This window comes from Bubalus kerabau, chromosome 2 (genome assembly GCF_029407905.1).
Source record: "Bubalus kerabau isolate K-KA32 ecotype Philippines breed swamp buffalo chromosome 2, PCC_UOA_SB_1v2, whole genome shotgun sequence".
NCBI classification, from domain to species: domain Eukaryota; kingdom Metazoa; phylum Chordata; class Mammalia; order Artiodactyla; family Bovidae; genus Bubalus; species Bubalus kerabau.
In genome coordinates, this window is record NC_073625.1 from 128,453,365 (window position 1) to 128,468,692 (window position 15,328).

Below are 15,328 nucleotides of genomic sequence, written 5' to 3' on the forward strand. Positions count from 1 at the left end.
CTTCTCGCCTCATTAAAGGTGATCTGTTCCTGTAAAGTGCCGGTCTGGTTCTTTTTCCAAACCTTGCCTTCTCTAACTCCTTTACCCTACAATTATTAGCATCATGAAATGAAGAAAGTTACATTTTTTGTATTCAGTGCCCTTCACAAGGTTAATCAGATATAAGCTCATTCATTTTCAGAAAAAGAGATGTAAAACTCTGAAACTTATTTATTATAGTGTTTGCTAGATAGAATCTGGAGAAGGAAATGGCAGTCCACTCCAGTACTCTTGCCTGGAAAATCCCATGGACAGAGGAGCCTGGTAGGCTACAGTCCATGGGATCGCAATAGAATATGGCCTAATTCATTTTAATTTCTAAGCAGTTTATTTCATTAAGCCTCTTCAAAGGTTTTATGATATCTGAACATTTTAGTTTTACTTCGGTTACTGTAAGCCTACCTTTTCATTTGTGAATTTATTCCTTGGTTTGGCATGAGTGTTTCTATACTGGTGGATTAATTATATTCACACACAAAACAGAAAATGGAGGCATCTGGAACAGTCAAGAAGCCAGAGAATCAGAATATTTGTTGTATTGCAAGGGGGAATGTGCTTGGCAAGATCCCAGCCTATATTCCTAAAAGAATATGTGAAGATGCCTCATATTCTTCAATATGTGAAAGTAACTTACATAAAATTCTAAGCATGCTGCCTGTTTTGTAAACAAAGTGCAATAATAGTATTATCACCACTAACATTTCTTTTAGATCCTTTTTTTTTTCCTTTTCCTATTTCCCTTTCTTTTTCTTTTATGTATAACCAGTTACCAGGGGTACCATTAAAACAGCTGGTTGTATTGGGCTGTTTTGAATGGATCTTGTACCAAAAGTTTGCTAGCAGCTTTGGGTATTTGCTAGTAGAGTGTTGAAGTAACTGACTTCAAATTCTTTTGAACCTAGAAGACAGCCTCATGGAACATTTCTTTTATCCTTCTCAGTATTCTAAGACCTCCAACCATTACTGTTCCTTTAAAAGTCTCTTTATTTGTTAGTTGCCTCTCAGAGATATTTTCACTTAGGTGTTTAATGTCTTTTTAGCTGTAAGAGTCCTTCTCGAGAGTGTCTGTTTTGTGGATAGTTTATACATGGGCTACAGCTCTGCTTATCTCTTATCCCTGAACTTTAAAGTTGTATGTGTACAATCTCTAAAAAACAAACAACTGTATATTTGCAGTATATTTCATATGTTTTAATACAAATCTAAAGTATATTTTTTCTATTTCAATTTTCTCAAAACATAAACTGTTGCGATGTTGAAGAGTATACTCCCTACAGATTTGTTGTTCTTTCTTTAATTACTGTGAGAACTAGTACTTGACTTGTTTATTGTATATATTTGACTTTTAGTCATATTCTAACATGAACGAGAATTACAGATCTTGCACAAAGCATGGTGCTTTTAATAACTAAAAATTTCCCACCATAATTTACAAAGATTCTTTATTTTTGGCGGTGCTGTGTCTTCATTGCTGCCCAGGCTTTTCTGTAGTTGCAGTGCTCAGTCTTCTCATTGCAGTGACTTCTCTTGTTGCGGAGCATGGGCCCTGGGGACTTTCGGTAGTTGTGGCACACGGGCTCAGTAGTTGTGACTTCCAGGCTCTAGAGCACAGACTCATATAGTTATGGTACTTGGGTTTAGTTGCTCCAAGGCATGTGGGATCTTCCTGGATCAGGGTTTGAACCCATGTCTCCTGGATTGGCAGGCGGATTCTTTACCACTCAGCTGCCAGGGAAACCCTGTCACCATATTTTTGCTATTCATTCAACAAATAGTTATTGAATACCTAATGGTGCCAGGTACTATTCTAAAAGCTGAGGCTTCAGCAGTGAACAGAATACAAAAATCCCCATCCTCATGGACTTTCTAGTGGTTATTAACAGTGATGATATGTAAGTTTGTTGCTTTTATGGGATCATTGTCATTAAAAAAAAGTCTTTGGTATTATCTCAGGTACTAGGGAGATTTGTGTGTGTGTAGTTTCTTTTTTAAACAAATAATATTTGGATAGTATATTATGATCACAGCAGTATTATAAAAGGTAATGAGAATGGGAAGAGTATGGTCTTTATTGGCAGTCAGATTGACTCAAGTTTGAATTCTAGCTTTTGTGCTTATATTCATTTTGCTATGTGGTCTTGGGTAAATAACTTAACTTCTCTGAGCTTTAGTTTACTAGTTTGTCAACTAGAGGTAATACATATATTGTAGAATTAGAAACAATGTAATACTTCATGGTATTGGTAACTACATCATTATAGTTATCATTGTATTCTCTGTAGTTCATATCTATAGTCAACAATGACATAAACAATAAGAAGGCAGGGCCTAGGGCCCGAGATTTAAACGTTTCCACACATCATTTGAGTTACTCCATTCATTGGGAGAGGAACTGGATACTTAGAGTAAAGGAGCATTTTTGGAAATCAGTGAGGCCTTTAAAATGCAAAAAGGTTGATCAGATCAACTTCAACAACTTTCATTTAAAAGCAGAAGCTTTTTGATTGTCTATCATCAGTGTGGTCACAGATAGGAATTTCTGTTGGCTGCTGTGACCAAGGGCCTTGGGTGTAAAATTTTTCATCACAGCTTTTGCTCTCAGCTTTTGGCATGACTTTATCTACTTTTGTATACTACCTTTAGCTGAGACCAGCTTTTCTTTACCTCATACCATGTGTCTGGCTTCATATCGGTTAATCCAGATGGTTTGAGCTTGTTTTACTCCTTTTGTCATGGGCCAGAGACCTGCATTGGGAAAGGAAATGGCAACCCACTCCAGTGTTCTTGCCTGGAGAATCCCAGGGAGGGCGGACCCTGGTGGGCTGCTGTCTATGGGGTCGCACAGAGTCGGACACGACTGACGTGACTTAGCAGCAGCAGCAGCAGAGACCTTGAAAATATAACTCTCAGGAGATGTATCAAAGTTGTAGCTAAACACAGCAGCATGATACACAGTGGTATAAGAGTGAAATTCATCATGGATTTTTAAAAATTTCTTAAGATTTTTCTTACATATTAAAATCTGTTTATCCTTAGTCACATTTCAAATGTCAGATTTTGACACCACAGGCAATCTGTCACTTAGAAGCTGGCTGACAGTGTTATTAAATTTGATTTTTTAGTTAGGTAGAATACACTTTTTCAAGAAATACTGTTCTAACTTATAATTAGGGTCTTAAAGTAGCTACTGAGATTTTATTGACAGCATATTAAAAAGCAGAGACATTACTTTGCCTCTAAAGGTCTGTGTAGTCAAAGCTATGGTTTTTCCAGTAACCATGTATAGATGTGCGAACTGGACAGTAAAGAAGGCTGAGCGCTGAAGAACTGATGCTTTCAAACTGTGGTGCTGGAGAAGACTCGTGAGAGTCCCTTGGATAGCAAGGAAATCAAACCAGTCAATCCTAACTCTGGTGCTGGAGAAGACTGGGGTGCTGAAGAAGACTCTTGAGAGCCCCTTGGATAGCAAGGAGATCAAACCAGTCAATCCTGAAGGAAATCAACCCTAAATATTCACTGAAAGGACTGATGCTAAAGCTGAAGCTCCAATACTGTGGCCACCTGATGGGAAGAGCGGACTCTGATGCTGGGAAAGATTGAAGGCAAGAGTAGATGGGGATGACAGAGGATGAGATGGTTGGATGGCATCACTGAGTCAGTGGACATGAGTTTGAGCAAACTCTGGGAGATGGTGAAGGACAGGGAGACCTGGTGTGCTGCAGTCCATGGGGTTGCAAAGAGTAGGACATGACTGAGTGACTGAACAACAACTACAACAAAGATTTTATTCAACACCTAAAATTTTCCCAGGTGGTTGATTTTATTGTGGTAATACTGGAAGTACAATCATATTGAAACTTAGGGTTCCTAGGGCAGGGAGAACAGGTAACTCTATACATGGTAGTGTAAAACTATGTATTTCCTTCTGATACAGAATTATCTTTATGCAAGACTGAACCAAGACACATGGATGCCCTAAGCATGCTATTATGTTAGTGTTCTTCTGCACTGATACTGCTTAAATATTTTGTTCAACATTTATTGGTAGTGAAGAAAAAGAAATGAAAGTAGATCTTTATGTTCAGAAAGAAGGATTTCTTATATATTACTAAGTGTAATATAACACTTGTTACATGCAGAGTGTAAGAAATAGGTGGGCTCCGCAGTTTCCATATAAAAAACTGTCTGCCTCAGGCATAGCAGAACCAATTTATACTTCACTATAAAATGTGAAATCCTGGGATTACTAGGGCTCTAGTTCCAATTTATCCCTTAGAAACTGGCATCATGGGTCTTGCTGTCCTGTTCCTTATTCAACACTGTCTCCATCCCTGGGTGAAAGAAATTTTTCTATTTTCCAGTATCTTTGTAGGACAAGAAGATCCTACTAGACCAGCAATAGGTCAAATTGGAAAATAAATGGGTCTTGTCTCTATGCCCACAGGTGGCTCTAGATGAGTCTTTTCTGCTATCCATTTTATGGACGGTTTGCCCCAATGGGTCAAGTGCATGAACACTAGACTCATTTACAGCTGTCCCTTGGTATCTGCAAGGGGGAGCAGGGGGACTGGTTGGTTGGCTCCAGCACCCCGCCCCCACCATGGATACCAAAACCCAAGAATTCTCAGTTCCTTACATAAAATGGTACAGTATTTGCATAGAAACTATGCACATCCTTCTGTATACTTTAAATCAGAGGTCTCCAGCCTTTTTAGCACCAGGAACTGGTTTCATGGGAGACAGTTTTTCCATGGACAGGAGTGGGGTGGGGGAGGGGGGTGGTTTCAGGATGATTCAAATACATTACATTTCTTGAGCACTTCATTTGTATTACTATTACATCAGCCGCACTTCAGATCATCAGACATTATATCCCAGAGGTTGGGGACCCCTGCTTTAAATCATGTCTAGATAATGCATCACAAATACAATGTAAATAGTTATGAATACAATATAAATACTTTGTAAATAGTTGCCTATTTATGGCATATTTAAGTTTTGCCTTTGGAACTTTTCGAAATTTTTTTAATCTCTTTCTTTAAAATATTAATTTATTTTAATTGGAGGCTAATTAGTTTACAGTATTGTGGTTTTTGCCATACAGCAAGAAGAATCAGCCATGGGTCCACATGTGTTCCCCCATCCTGAATCCCCCACCCATCTCCCTCCCCACTCCATACCCCAACCCTCTGGGTTGTCCCAGAGCACTGGCTCTGAGTGCTCTGCCTCATGCATCGAACTTGCATTGGTCATCTATTTTACATATGGTAATATACATGTTTTAGTGGTATTCTCTAAAATCATCCCAACCCTCGCCTTCTCCCACAGAATCTAGAAGTCTGTTCTTTACACCCATGTCTCTTTTGGTGTCTCGCATACAGGGTTGTCATTAACTGTCTTTCTAAATTCCATATACATGCGTTAATATACTGTATTGGTGTTTCTCTTTCTGACTTACTTCACTCTGTATAATAGGCTCTAGTTTCATCCACCTCATTAGAACTGACTCAAATGCGTTCTTTTTTTATAGCTGAGTAATATTCCATAGTGTATATGTACCATAACTTCCCTATCCATTTGTCTGCTGAGGTTGCTTCTGTGTCCTAGCTATCGTAAACAGTGCTGCAGTGAACACTTGGGCACATGTCTCTTTCAGTTCTTGTTTCCTTGGTGTTTATGCCCAGCAATGGGATTGCTGGGTCATATGGCAGTTCTATTTCCAGTTTTTTAAGGAATCTTCACACTGTTCTCCATAGTGGCTGTACTAGTTTGCATTCCTGCCAACAGTGTAAGAGGGTTCCCTTTTCTCCACATCTTCTCCAGCATTTATTGTTTGTAGACTTTTTGATGGTAGCCATTCTGACCGGCGTGAGATGGTACTGCAATGTGGTTTTGATTTGCATTTCTCTGATAATGTGTGATGTTGAGCACCTTTTCATGCGTTTTTTAGCCATCTGTATGTCTTCTTCAGAGAAATGTCTGTTTAATTCTTTGGCCCACTTTTTGATTGGGTTATTTATTTTTCTGGTGTTGAGCTGCATGAACTGCTTATATATTTTGGAGGTTAACTCTTTGTCAGTTGTTTCGTTTGCTATTATTTTCTCCCATTCTGAAGGATGCCTTTTCACCTTGCTTATAGTTTCCTTGGTTGTGCAAAAGCTTTTAATTTTAATTAGGTCCCATTTATTTATTTTTGTTTTTATTTCCATTACTCTGGGAGGTGGGCCATAGAGGATCTTGCTGTGATTTATGTCAGAGAGTGTTGTGCCTATGTTTTCCTCTAAGAGTGTTATAGTTTATGGTCTTACATTTAGCTCTTTAATCCATTTTGAGTTTATTTTTGTGTATGGTGTTAGAAAGTGTTCTAGTTTAATTATTTTACAAGTGGTTGACCAGTTTTCCCAGCACCACTTGTAAAAGAGATTGTGTTTTCTCCATTGTATATTTTTTACTCCTTTGTCAAGGATAAGATGTCCATAGGTGCATGGACTTGTCTCTGTGGTTTCTGTTTTGTGGAACTTTCTATTTCTGATCCACAGTTGATTGAATCCATGGATACATAGCCTGTGAAAATGGAGACCTGACAGTATTGATCACCTTTTGTTTGCCAAGCACAGCACTAGATTTGTTCGCCAAGCACAGCACTAGATTTGTTCAGAGATAAAAAGAGTGAAAAGCAGCCTTTTCTTTAGAGGAATTGAGAGTCGCAAAGAGTCAGACACGACTGAGTGACTGAACTAACTAACTGAACTAGAGAGTTGGAAGAGAACCAATTTAATGAGTACCTACTGTGTGCTGGGGAGTATGTTAAAAGCTTTTACATGCATTATCAAACATGATCCTCTGTGAGTGAGTATCATTACCTTTTTGAGGTACAGACAGTACTGGGGTTCATAATGTGGAGTCAACAGCTTGACTATTTGGATGTAGATTCCCCCAACATGATTTCATGTAGCAAGTAGACTACTTAACTTCTAGGGAGATCAGTTTCCTCATCTGTAAGATGTAATAATACAGCCAACCTTGCAGAGTTATTGTGAGAATTTAATAAATTATTATGAGCAAAGGGATTAGAAAATGTGGCACATAGTAAGTGTTCAGTAAATGTCATTATTTACAGACGTGGAACCTGAGACTCAGAAGTTAATTAACTTGCTAAAGGTTAAATAGCTGAAGCTTAATTGATGGAGATAGAATTTAATTGTTTCTTTCCCTTCACCTGTACTCAGTGGACATTGATATAAGACAGTGGTATTCAGAGAGTTTGAGAGGTATAAATGGTCAACAGTAATTCAGAAGAGGGAGTACTTAATTCTGCATTGTGAATTAGATAAAGGAATCCTTAAGTGGATGTATTAAGGATAGATGAGGAAAATTCCACTTGGGAAAGGGATATTCCAGAAGGCAAACTTCAGTAAAGCAGGGACTATGTCTTAATAATCTGGTAGTCCGGGTACCCAGAACAGTGACTGGAATGCAGTGGACACTCGGTAGATGGTTATTGAAACTGAGCTGAGCAAGTGGGGAATGGAGAAGGAGCACTGAGGGTGAATGGGTCAAGCTTGGAGTCTCACTTCCTTCCTTACTTGTCCTGGAGAGGTTGACTTTTTCTTTTCATCAGTCTCGATAAGGAATGACCTCAATTACCCATATCCTGTGTCAATGTCAATGTCAAGGGGCTTCCCTCATAGCTCAGTTGGTAAAGAATCCGCTTGCAATGCAGAAGACCTGGGTTCGATTCCTGGGTTGGGACGATCCCCTGGAGAAGGGAAAGGCTACCACTCCAGTATTCTGGGCTAAAGAATGCCATGGACTGTGTAGTCCATGGGGTCGCAAAGAGTTGGACATGACTGAACGACTTTCACTTTCACTTTCTTTGTGTCAATGTAAGTTAAAATCAGTTAAGGAAACATTTTCACTGTACTTTGTTATTCTAGTTTAGCAGAAACTGGAAAAGAACATCCGATAAGCAAAAACAGTTGCTTTCCTTTCTTTGAAAATGTATAAACCAAAACATTATTTACTATTCTGGCCCACAAAGTTAGTGAGTCTGCAGGTTTGGAAAGAGAAGGCAGAGACAGACTTTATATCTGAGTCTTAGATGATTTAGTTTGTTACCACCAAAAATGGCAAATGGAGTAAGTAGATTTGAAGAGAATAGATTGGGTAGAGGAAGCTATACAGTGTTTAGATTTTTTTATTTCAGATTTAACTCCTAGTGCAACAAATCATATATATGTGTGTGTGAATGTAGAGTGCAACAAATTATATATGTGTGTGTGTGTGTGAATGTAGATATATATCTATGAATGTATGTTGTTGTTCCGTTGCTCGGTCATGTCCGACTCTTTGTGACCCCATGGACTGCAGCACACCAGGCTTTCCTGTCCTTCACCATCTCCTGGAGCTTGCTCAAACTCATGTCCATTGAGTCGGTGGTGCCATCCAATTGTCTTGTCCCCGTTGTCCCCTTCTCTTCCCACCTTCAATCTTTCCTGGCATCAGGGTCTTTTCCAGTGCGTCAGCTCTTTGCATCAGATGGCCACAGTATTGGAGCTTAAGCTTTAGCATCAGTCCTTCCAGTGAATATTCAGGGTTGATTTCCTTCAGGATTGATTGGTTTGACGTCCTTGCAATCCAAGGGATTCTCAAGAGTCTTCTCCAACACCACAGTTTGAAAGCATCAATTCTTTGGGTCAGCCTTCTTTATGTTCCAACTCACATCCGTATGTGACTACTGGAAAAACCATAACTTTGACTATATGGACTATATGCCTTTATAGGCAAAGTAATGTCTCTGCTTTTTAATACTCTAGGTTTGTCTTAGCTTTCTTCCAAGGAGCAAGAGTCTTTTAATTTCATAGCTGCAGTCACCATCCACAGTGATTTTGGAGCCCAAGAAAATAAAAGTCTGTCATTGTTGCCATTGTTTCCCCATCTATTTGCCGTGAAGTGATGGGACTGGGTACCATGATCTTAGTTTTTTGAATGTTGAGTTTTAAGTCAATTTTTTCACTCTCCTCTTTCACATTCATCAAGAGACTGTTTTGTTCTCTTTGCTTTCTGTCATAAGGGTGGTGTCATTTGTATATCTGAGGTTATTGATATTCCTCCTGGCAATCTTGATTCCAGCTTGTGCTTCATCCAGCCCAGCATTTCACATGATGTACTCTGCATATAAGTTAAATAAGCAGGGTGGCAGTATACATTCTTGACATTTCTCCTTTCCCAATTTGGAACCAGCCATTGTTACTTGTCCAGTTCTAACTGTTGCTTCTTGACCTGCATACAGGTTTCTCAGGAGGCAGGTAAGGTGGTCTGGTATTTCCATCTCTTGAAGAATTTTCCATGGTTTGTTGTAATCCACACAGTCAAAGGCTTTAGTGTAGTCAAAAAAGCAGAAGTAGATGTTTTTCTAGAATTCTCTTGCTTTTTCTATGATTCATTGGGTGTTGGTAATTTGATTCTGGTTCCTCTGCCTTTTCTAAATCCAGCTTGAACATCTGAAAGTTCTCGGTTCATGTACTGTTGAAGCTTAGCTTGGAAGATTTTGAACATTACCTTGTTAGTATGTGAGATTAGTGCAATTGTGTGGTAGTTTGAACATTCTTTGGCATACATATATGTATGTATGTATAAACAGAGGGAGTCATTTTTGTTGTTTTGATGTCATAGCATAGGAGTTCTTAATCTCACTTTTTGTATCCTGCTTTCAAAGGTGTATGTTATTTCTGGTTGCTTATTTTAATGTTATTGAAAATAGCGTCTTACTGGCAAGTTTTTTACTGGTTTAAAAGGTTTTTAGGATAGGGTAGGGATAAATTGTTGAATGATTTCTGGGATTAAATATATTCCTTTCTACATGGATGTTTATGTATACTGTTTCTTCATGACCTTTTAAAATATTTTTAGAGGCATTGTTTTTACAACTATAGTTGCTGCTTAGTTATCTCAGAAATAAAGGATATATGTGTTGTGAATAATTTATTTACAACAGAGTAAAATTCATTTCTGATTAGGTTTTAGAAATAAGAATTAACCGTTTCATAGATTTGTGGATCATAAAGGTACAACATCTGGTTTGATGAAGTTTTTCACTTTTTACTCAGTTGTTTTATTATTTTATAAAAGCACTTGCTAGCCTCTTCAGAACTGATGCACTTAAAAAAGTCTATATTGTGGCACTGAGTACCATGGTCAAGTTTCAAGGAGAAATTAACTGTCTTTAAAAAAACAGCATTATTTGTCAAATTAAATTAGTATTGCTAATTTATTATTGGTTTTGTTGCTTGTGTATTTAACTTGAAAATTAGTTTCTGATTTGTATTTGTATAAGAGCTATAAGCATAAGAGGCTTATACGTAGTTTTATGTTTGTTTTTCAGTGATATTATACTAATAAAAAAATTGACATTAGCCTTGAGGGGAAAATTTTCTGGGCCAAATAAATCCGTAACCTTAACTCATAAAAAATGTTTCTCAGTTTTTTAATACTTGTGTTGATCTACTGTATATGTTCTTCATATGCCAATTACATAGATTCTTTTTTTTGAGGGAATAATTTTACTTAGACTTAAAAAAAAGGTTTTTTTTAAAGGAATTGTTTCTAGATCTTAGTTCCTTTTTACAGGGGACTAATTAACTACAATTAATTGTATCTTCTCAAGGTGTTAGAGATTAATTAAGACTTTAAAAATTGAGATAAAAATATAAAGAACTTGCATTTTTTGCAATACATTTAGCTTTTCAGTAGTACTTTCTTGTTCATTGTCTCATATATAGGCCCACTTTTTAAACTGATTAATTTCTCTCCTTAAGAGTTAGCTTATTTTAGTTTTAATGTCAGAATGAGTTAGGTATTTTACTTTTGCTTTTATATACTGTGGTTCTGGATAGACAGCGCATAATGATCTTCAGGGGTATAAAAGGGACACCTTAGAGAAGGTAATGGAAAGGTATTCTCTGTTATTCCTGGGTATGAGATAAGGGAGATGGGGAATTTCAATAGAAAAGGTAGATAAAAGATACCTGGAAAACTTTCCTTAGACACTAAAATGGATTTTTTAAAAGCTGTTGAATCTCCTCTGAAAATTTGAAACTGAAGATATTAAATAATACTTTTGTAGTGTAATTATCAGTTCAGTAAAGGAATGGACAAGAGATCTCTTGTGTGTTTATGACGAATTTATCAGTGAACTGTACCTTCTCCCCTGGGCTGCTTTTTTGGCCACTTGACTGTGCAGCTGGACAGCTCTGCTCTTAAAAGGGCTTAGTGCTCAGTTTAATGATTTGCTGTTGTTGGCTTAAAAGTTTTAAGCTTTGAACATGGGGCCTACATTTTCATTTTATACTGGGACCCATAAGTGATATAGTCGGTTCTGCCTTTTCCTACGACTGTTCCACTCTAGGCAGAGAAATACAGAAGAAATGTATTTAAGAAATGTAATTAAGAAATGGCCTTAATACAGAAGAAAATAATACCTGTTTTCCATGGTTGTTTGAAGGTATGATGAGCTACATGTGAAAGTCCATTCTGAGTCTCTTCAGTATCCGATGTGACTTCTGTTTTCTGTTACTTCCCAGGTCTCTCTTTCCAGCTGCATGTACCTGGAGGCACCCAGAGAAGTTATTTGGGACTCCTTGTTCTGACATTAATGACCTTGTTCTATAGCCATTTTGCCACATATCCCTGAACTTCACTTGTCTGAAAAGACAACTCCTTCAGTCTGTGACTCACATATCCCTTTTATCATCTTGCAACAAATTCTCTAAGCTGTCTTACGTAGAAAAGGAGCCTGGAGCTTTCAGCTGTAGAGTTTTTATTAGCTACATAAAGACACTGGCAGCCTGAACCTAGACCGCTCACTGTATTATGTCATTTGATATTTTTTAAATTCAGGAAATTAGGTTAAAGAGTGGTTTTAAAGAAAAAAAACGTGTAAGAAACACGTTTACACCCCGTGGTGCCTAATCCTTATACTCTGTTGTCTGAAATTCCTGAACAGGCCAAATATTTCTCAGTAATTGATTTAAAGGATGCTTTCTATTTCAGTGCCTTTGGCGGAAGAAAGTCAATTTCTATTTGCCTTTGAAGACCCTACGCAGCCAGCTTCTCAGTTAACCTGGACAGTTTTGCCCCAGGGATTTTGTGACAGTCCTCACTTATTCGGACAAAGTTTGTCACGGGATCTACAAAACTTTAATAGCTCTGAAGCAGTGGTGTTACAATATGTAGATGATATTTTGCTCTGTGCTGAGACAGAGGAAGCTTGTTCGCAAGCCTCAGAAGATTTCTTAAACTTTCTGGCAGGCTGTGGTTACAAGGCATCAAGAGAAAAGGCTCAGCTTTGTCAACAATCGGTTAGATATCTGGGCCTAATCATATCAGAAGGGACTAGGGCCATAGGCCCTGAGAGAATTAAACCAATGCTAAATCACCCCCTACCTATGACTTTAAGACAATTGAGAGGATTTTTGGGAATCACAGGTTACTGTTGCATTTGGATTCCGGGTTACGGGGAACTTGCCCCGCATTTATATAAACTTATAGCTGAAACTCAGCAGGCCCAAACCGACAAACTGGTTTGGTCTCCAGAAACTCAAAAGGCTTTTAAGGTTCTTCAGACTGCTCTCCTGCAAGCTCCAGCTCTGAGCTTGCCCACAGGGTCAGAATTTAATTTGTTTGTCACTGAAAGAAAAGGTGTGGCATTGGGAGTTTTGATACAACCCCGAGGGCCTCACCAGCAACCTATTGCTTATCTAAGCAGAGAATTAGATATAGTTTCATGTGGGTGGCCCCACTGCCTAAGAGTAATTGGGGCAGCGGCTTTATTAGCACCTGAAGCTTTAAAAATAATTAATGGACGAAACCTTACTGTACTGACTTCTTATGATGTGAGTGGAATATGAAATTCTAAGGTTAATATTTGGATGACAGACTGTAGGCTTTTTAAGTATCAATCATTGTTGTTAGAAGGACCAGTAACTAAGCTTAAAGTTTGTGGAAATTTAAATCCTGCCACTTTCCTTCCTGAGAAGGAAAATGAAACACCTGATCACGATTGTTCTCAATTCCTAACTTTAAACTATGCAGCTCGGGAGTATCTAAAGGTATCTAAAGGATACCCCATTAGACAATCCTGACGTGGAAATATTTACAGATGGCAGTTCTTTTGTTCAGGATGGAAAGCGTAAAGCAGGTTACGCCGTGGTGACTGCTGAACAGGTTTTGGAAGCAAAATCTCTCCCCCAGGGAACCAGTGCTCCGTTAACGGAGCTTGTGGCTCTGACCCGAGCTCTAGAGTTAAGCAAAGGGTAGCGGATGGGCCTGATAATCTATGTGAGTCTACTTCTGCCAACTCCAAAAATCCTGAATCTGCCGTTGGATCCTCAAGACAATGTCTTCCTGTCCTGGGCTCACTCCTATGCCGTATTCCACAATCGGTCTAACTGCTGGGTCTGCGGAGCGCTCCCCTCTTCATCAGTGGAAGGCTTCCTGTGGTGGACATCCCCACTTCAAGGAAAAGACTTCCTCCAAGTCTGTGAATACCTTCGACAACAATCACATGCAATGCCTCTTCTTCATCTGATGACATCTGCCAACCCTAAAATGGACTGGTGCAACACTTTGCACTTTAACTATGGACATACTGTGACTTTTAATTTTGATTCTGATTGTTTTGTTCTTGCTGTTTGTTCCCTGCATCTGTAACTGTATAACTGGATTTGTTTCTAGCTGCATGAAAGCTTTTAAGTTACAAATGGTTGCTCAAATTCCTGCTACTGCTGTAGCTTCCTCCAGCTACTATTTAGGGCCCCTGGATCAGATATCCTCAATATGAGGATTAGGAGAATATGTTGTCTCACCAATTTAGGGACAACGCCCCTTGTCAGCTCGGAAGCAGTTATGGAACGAGAATGACGCCCCTTTTCCCTAGGCAACATAATTCTCCTAAAAGAAAAGGGGGGAATGAGTCAGTTCCTAGGCAGGTTGATAGGGAGTCTAGGGGTCCCCAAGGAGAGAGGGGTCTGGAATTCTGAAGGAGGAAGAAAGGACAAACTTTTTTTCTTTCTCCACATTCCTTAGGATTATATAACAATAATGTATCTTGCCTAAGGACAGTCTTCTGTTATCTTAAAATGTAAATTATGGGAGTAGGTCTGATGAGGTCTTTACACCCTCCAGACATTCTTTGGATTATATAACCTCATTGTTAACACTAGCAAGCGGGTACTCTTTCTGCCCCCTTCTGATGCCTATGTCAGAAGCTTTCTCTATCTCCTTTATACTTTAATAAAACTTTATTACACACACACACACAAAAAAAAAAGAAAAAAAAAGTGTAAGAAACTTTATAAAAGTTGAGCATTATAGAATTGTAAGATATTTATCATTTTTAACCTTCACTTTTTTCAGTGGCATCCTTTTCTACTTACCATGATCCATGCTTTCTTTTCCTTTTATAAAGTCAGGTTCATTGAAGTAAAACTCAGTAAAATTCACACATTTTTATGTATACCCATGAAATTTAAACACATACAGTTGTGTAAACATCACCACACCAAGGTGTAAATATTTTGAGCACCCCCAAAGTTTTCCTCAAGCCCCTTTGTTATCTCTCCCCCAACCCTAAAGCAACCTTTAGTCTATTTTGCTCCTTATAGCTTTGCTTTTGCAGAATGTTTTATAAATGGAATCATACAATATGCAACCTTTTTACTATAGTTTTTATAATATTCCAGAATGTTATATAAATGGAATTAGTAGTGTGTAGCTTCTTCTACTTAACATAATGCTCTTAAGTTTCATCCATGCTGTTGAGTGTATCAGTAATTTGTTCCTTTTTATTGCAGTTTCGTATTCCATTGTATGAATGTACCACAGTTTGTTCATTAGATTTGGACACTTGGGTTGTTTCCAGGTTTTGACAATGAAGAATAAAGTTTCTATAAACATTTGAATGCATGTTACTGTACAAATGCATATTTTTATTTCTGTTCAGTAAATATCTGGGAATAGGATTGTTGGGTTGTATATGTTTAATTTTCTAAAAAATTGCCAGATGTTTCCAAAGTTAGCTGTACTGTTTTTTAATCACACTGTCAATGAATGAGTATGCCTGTTGTCCTACATCCTTGTCAGCACATGGTATTGTCAGCTTGAAAAAACAATCCATTTAAATATGGGTGTAGTAGTATCTCATTGTATGTAGCTTTAATGTGATTTCTCTAATAACCAGTGATACTGAACATCTTCTCATATACTTTTTGTTATCTGTATAGTCTTTGGT

General features: G+C 38.1%; 1 protein-coding gene and 1 long non-coding RNA gene across 2 annotated transcripts in view; one reads left to right on the forward strand and one right to left on the reverse strand.

Annotated features, from left to right (window-relative positions):
- C2H3orf70 (chromosome 2 C3orf70 homolog) overlaps positions 1–15,328 on the forward strand; it is a 129,870-nt gene that overhangs the window by 33,185 nt on the left and 81,357 nt on the right. The window lies entirely within an intron of this gene.
- On the reverse strand, positions 1,528–12,610 carry LOC129643774 (uncharacterized). The gene is made up of 4 exons (XR_008710493.1): positions 12,484–12,610; positions 11,520–11,645; positions 2,704–2,784; positions 1,528–1,640 (listed from the first exon to the last, which is right to left on the reverse strand). It is a non-coding gene; the product is annotated as an uncharacterized LOC129643774 (long non-coding RNA).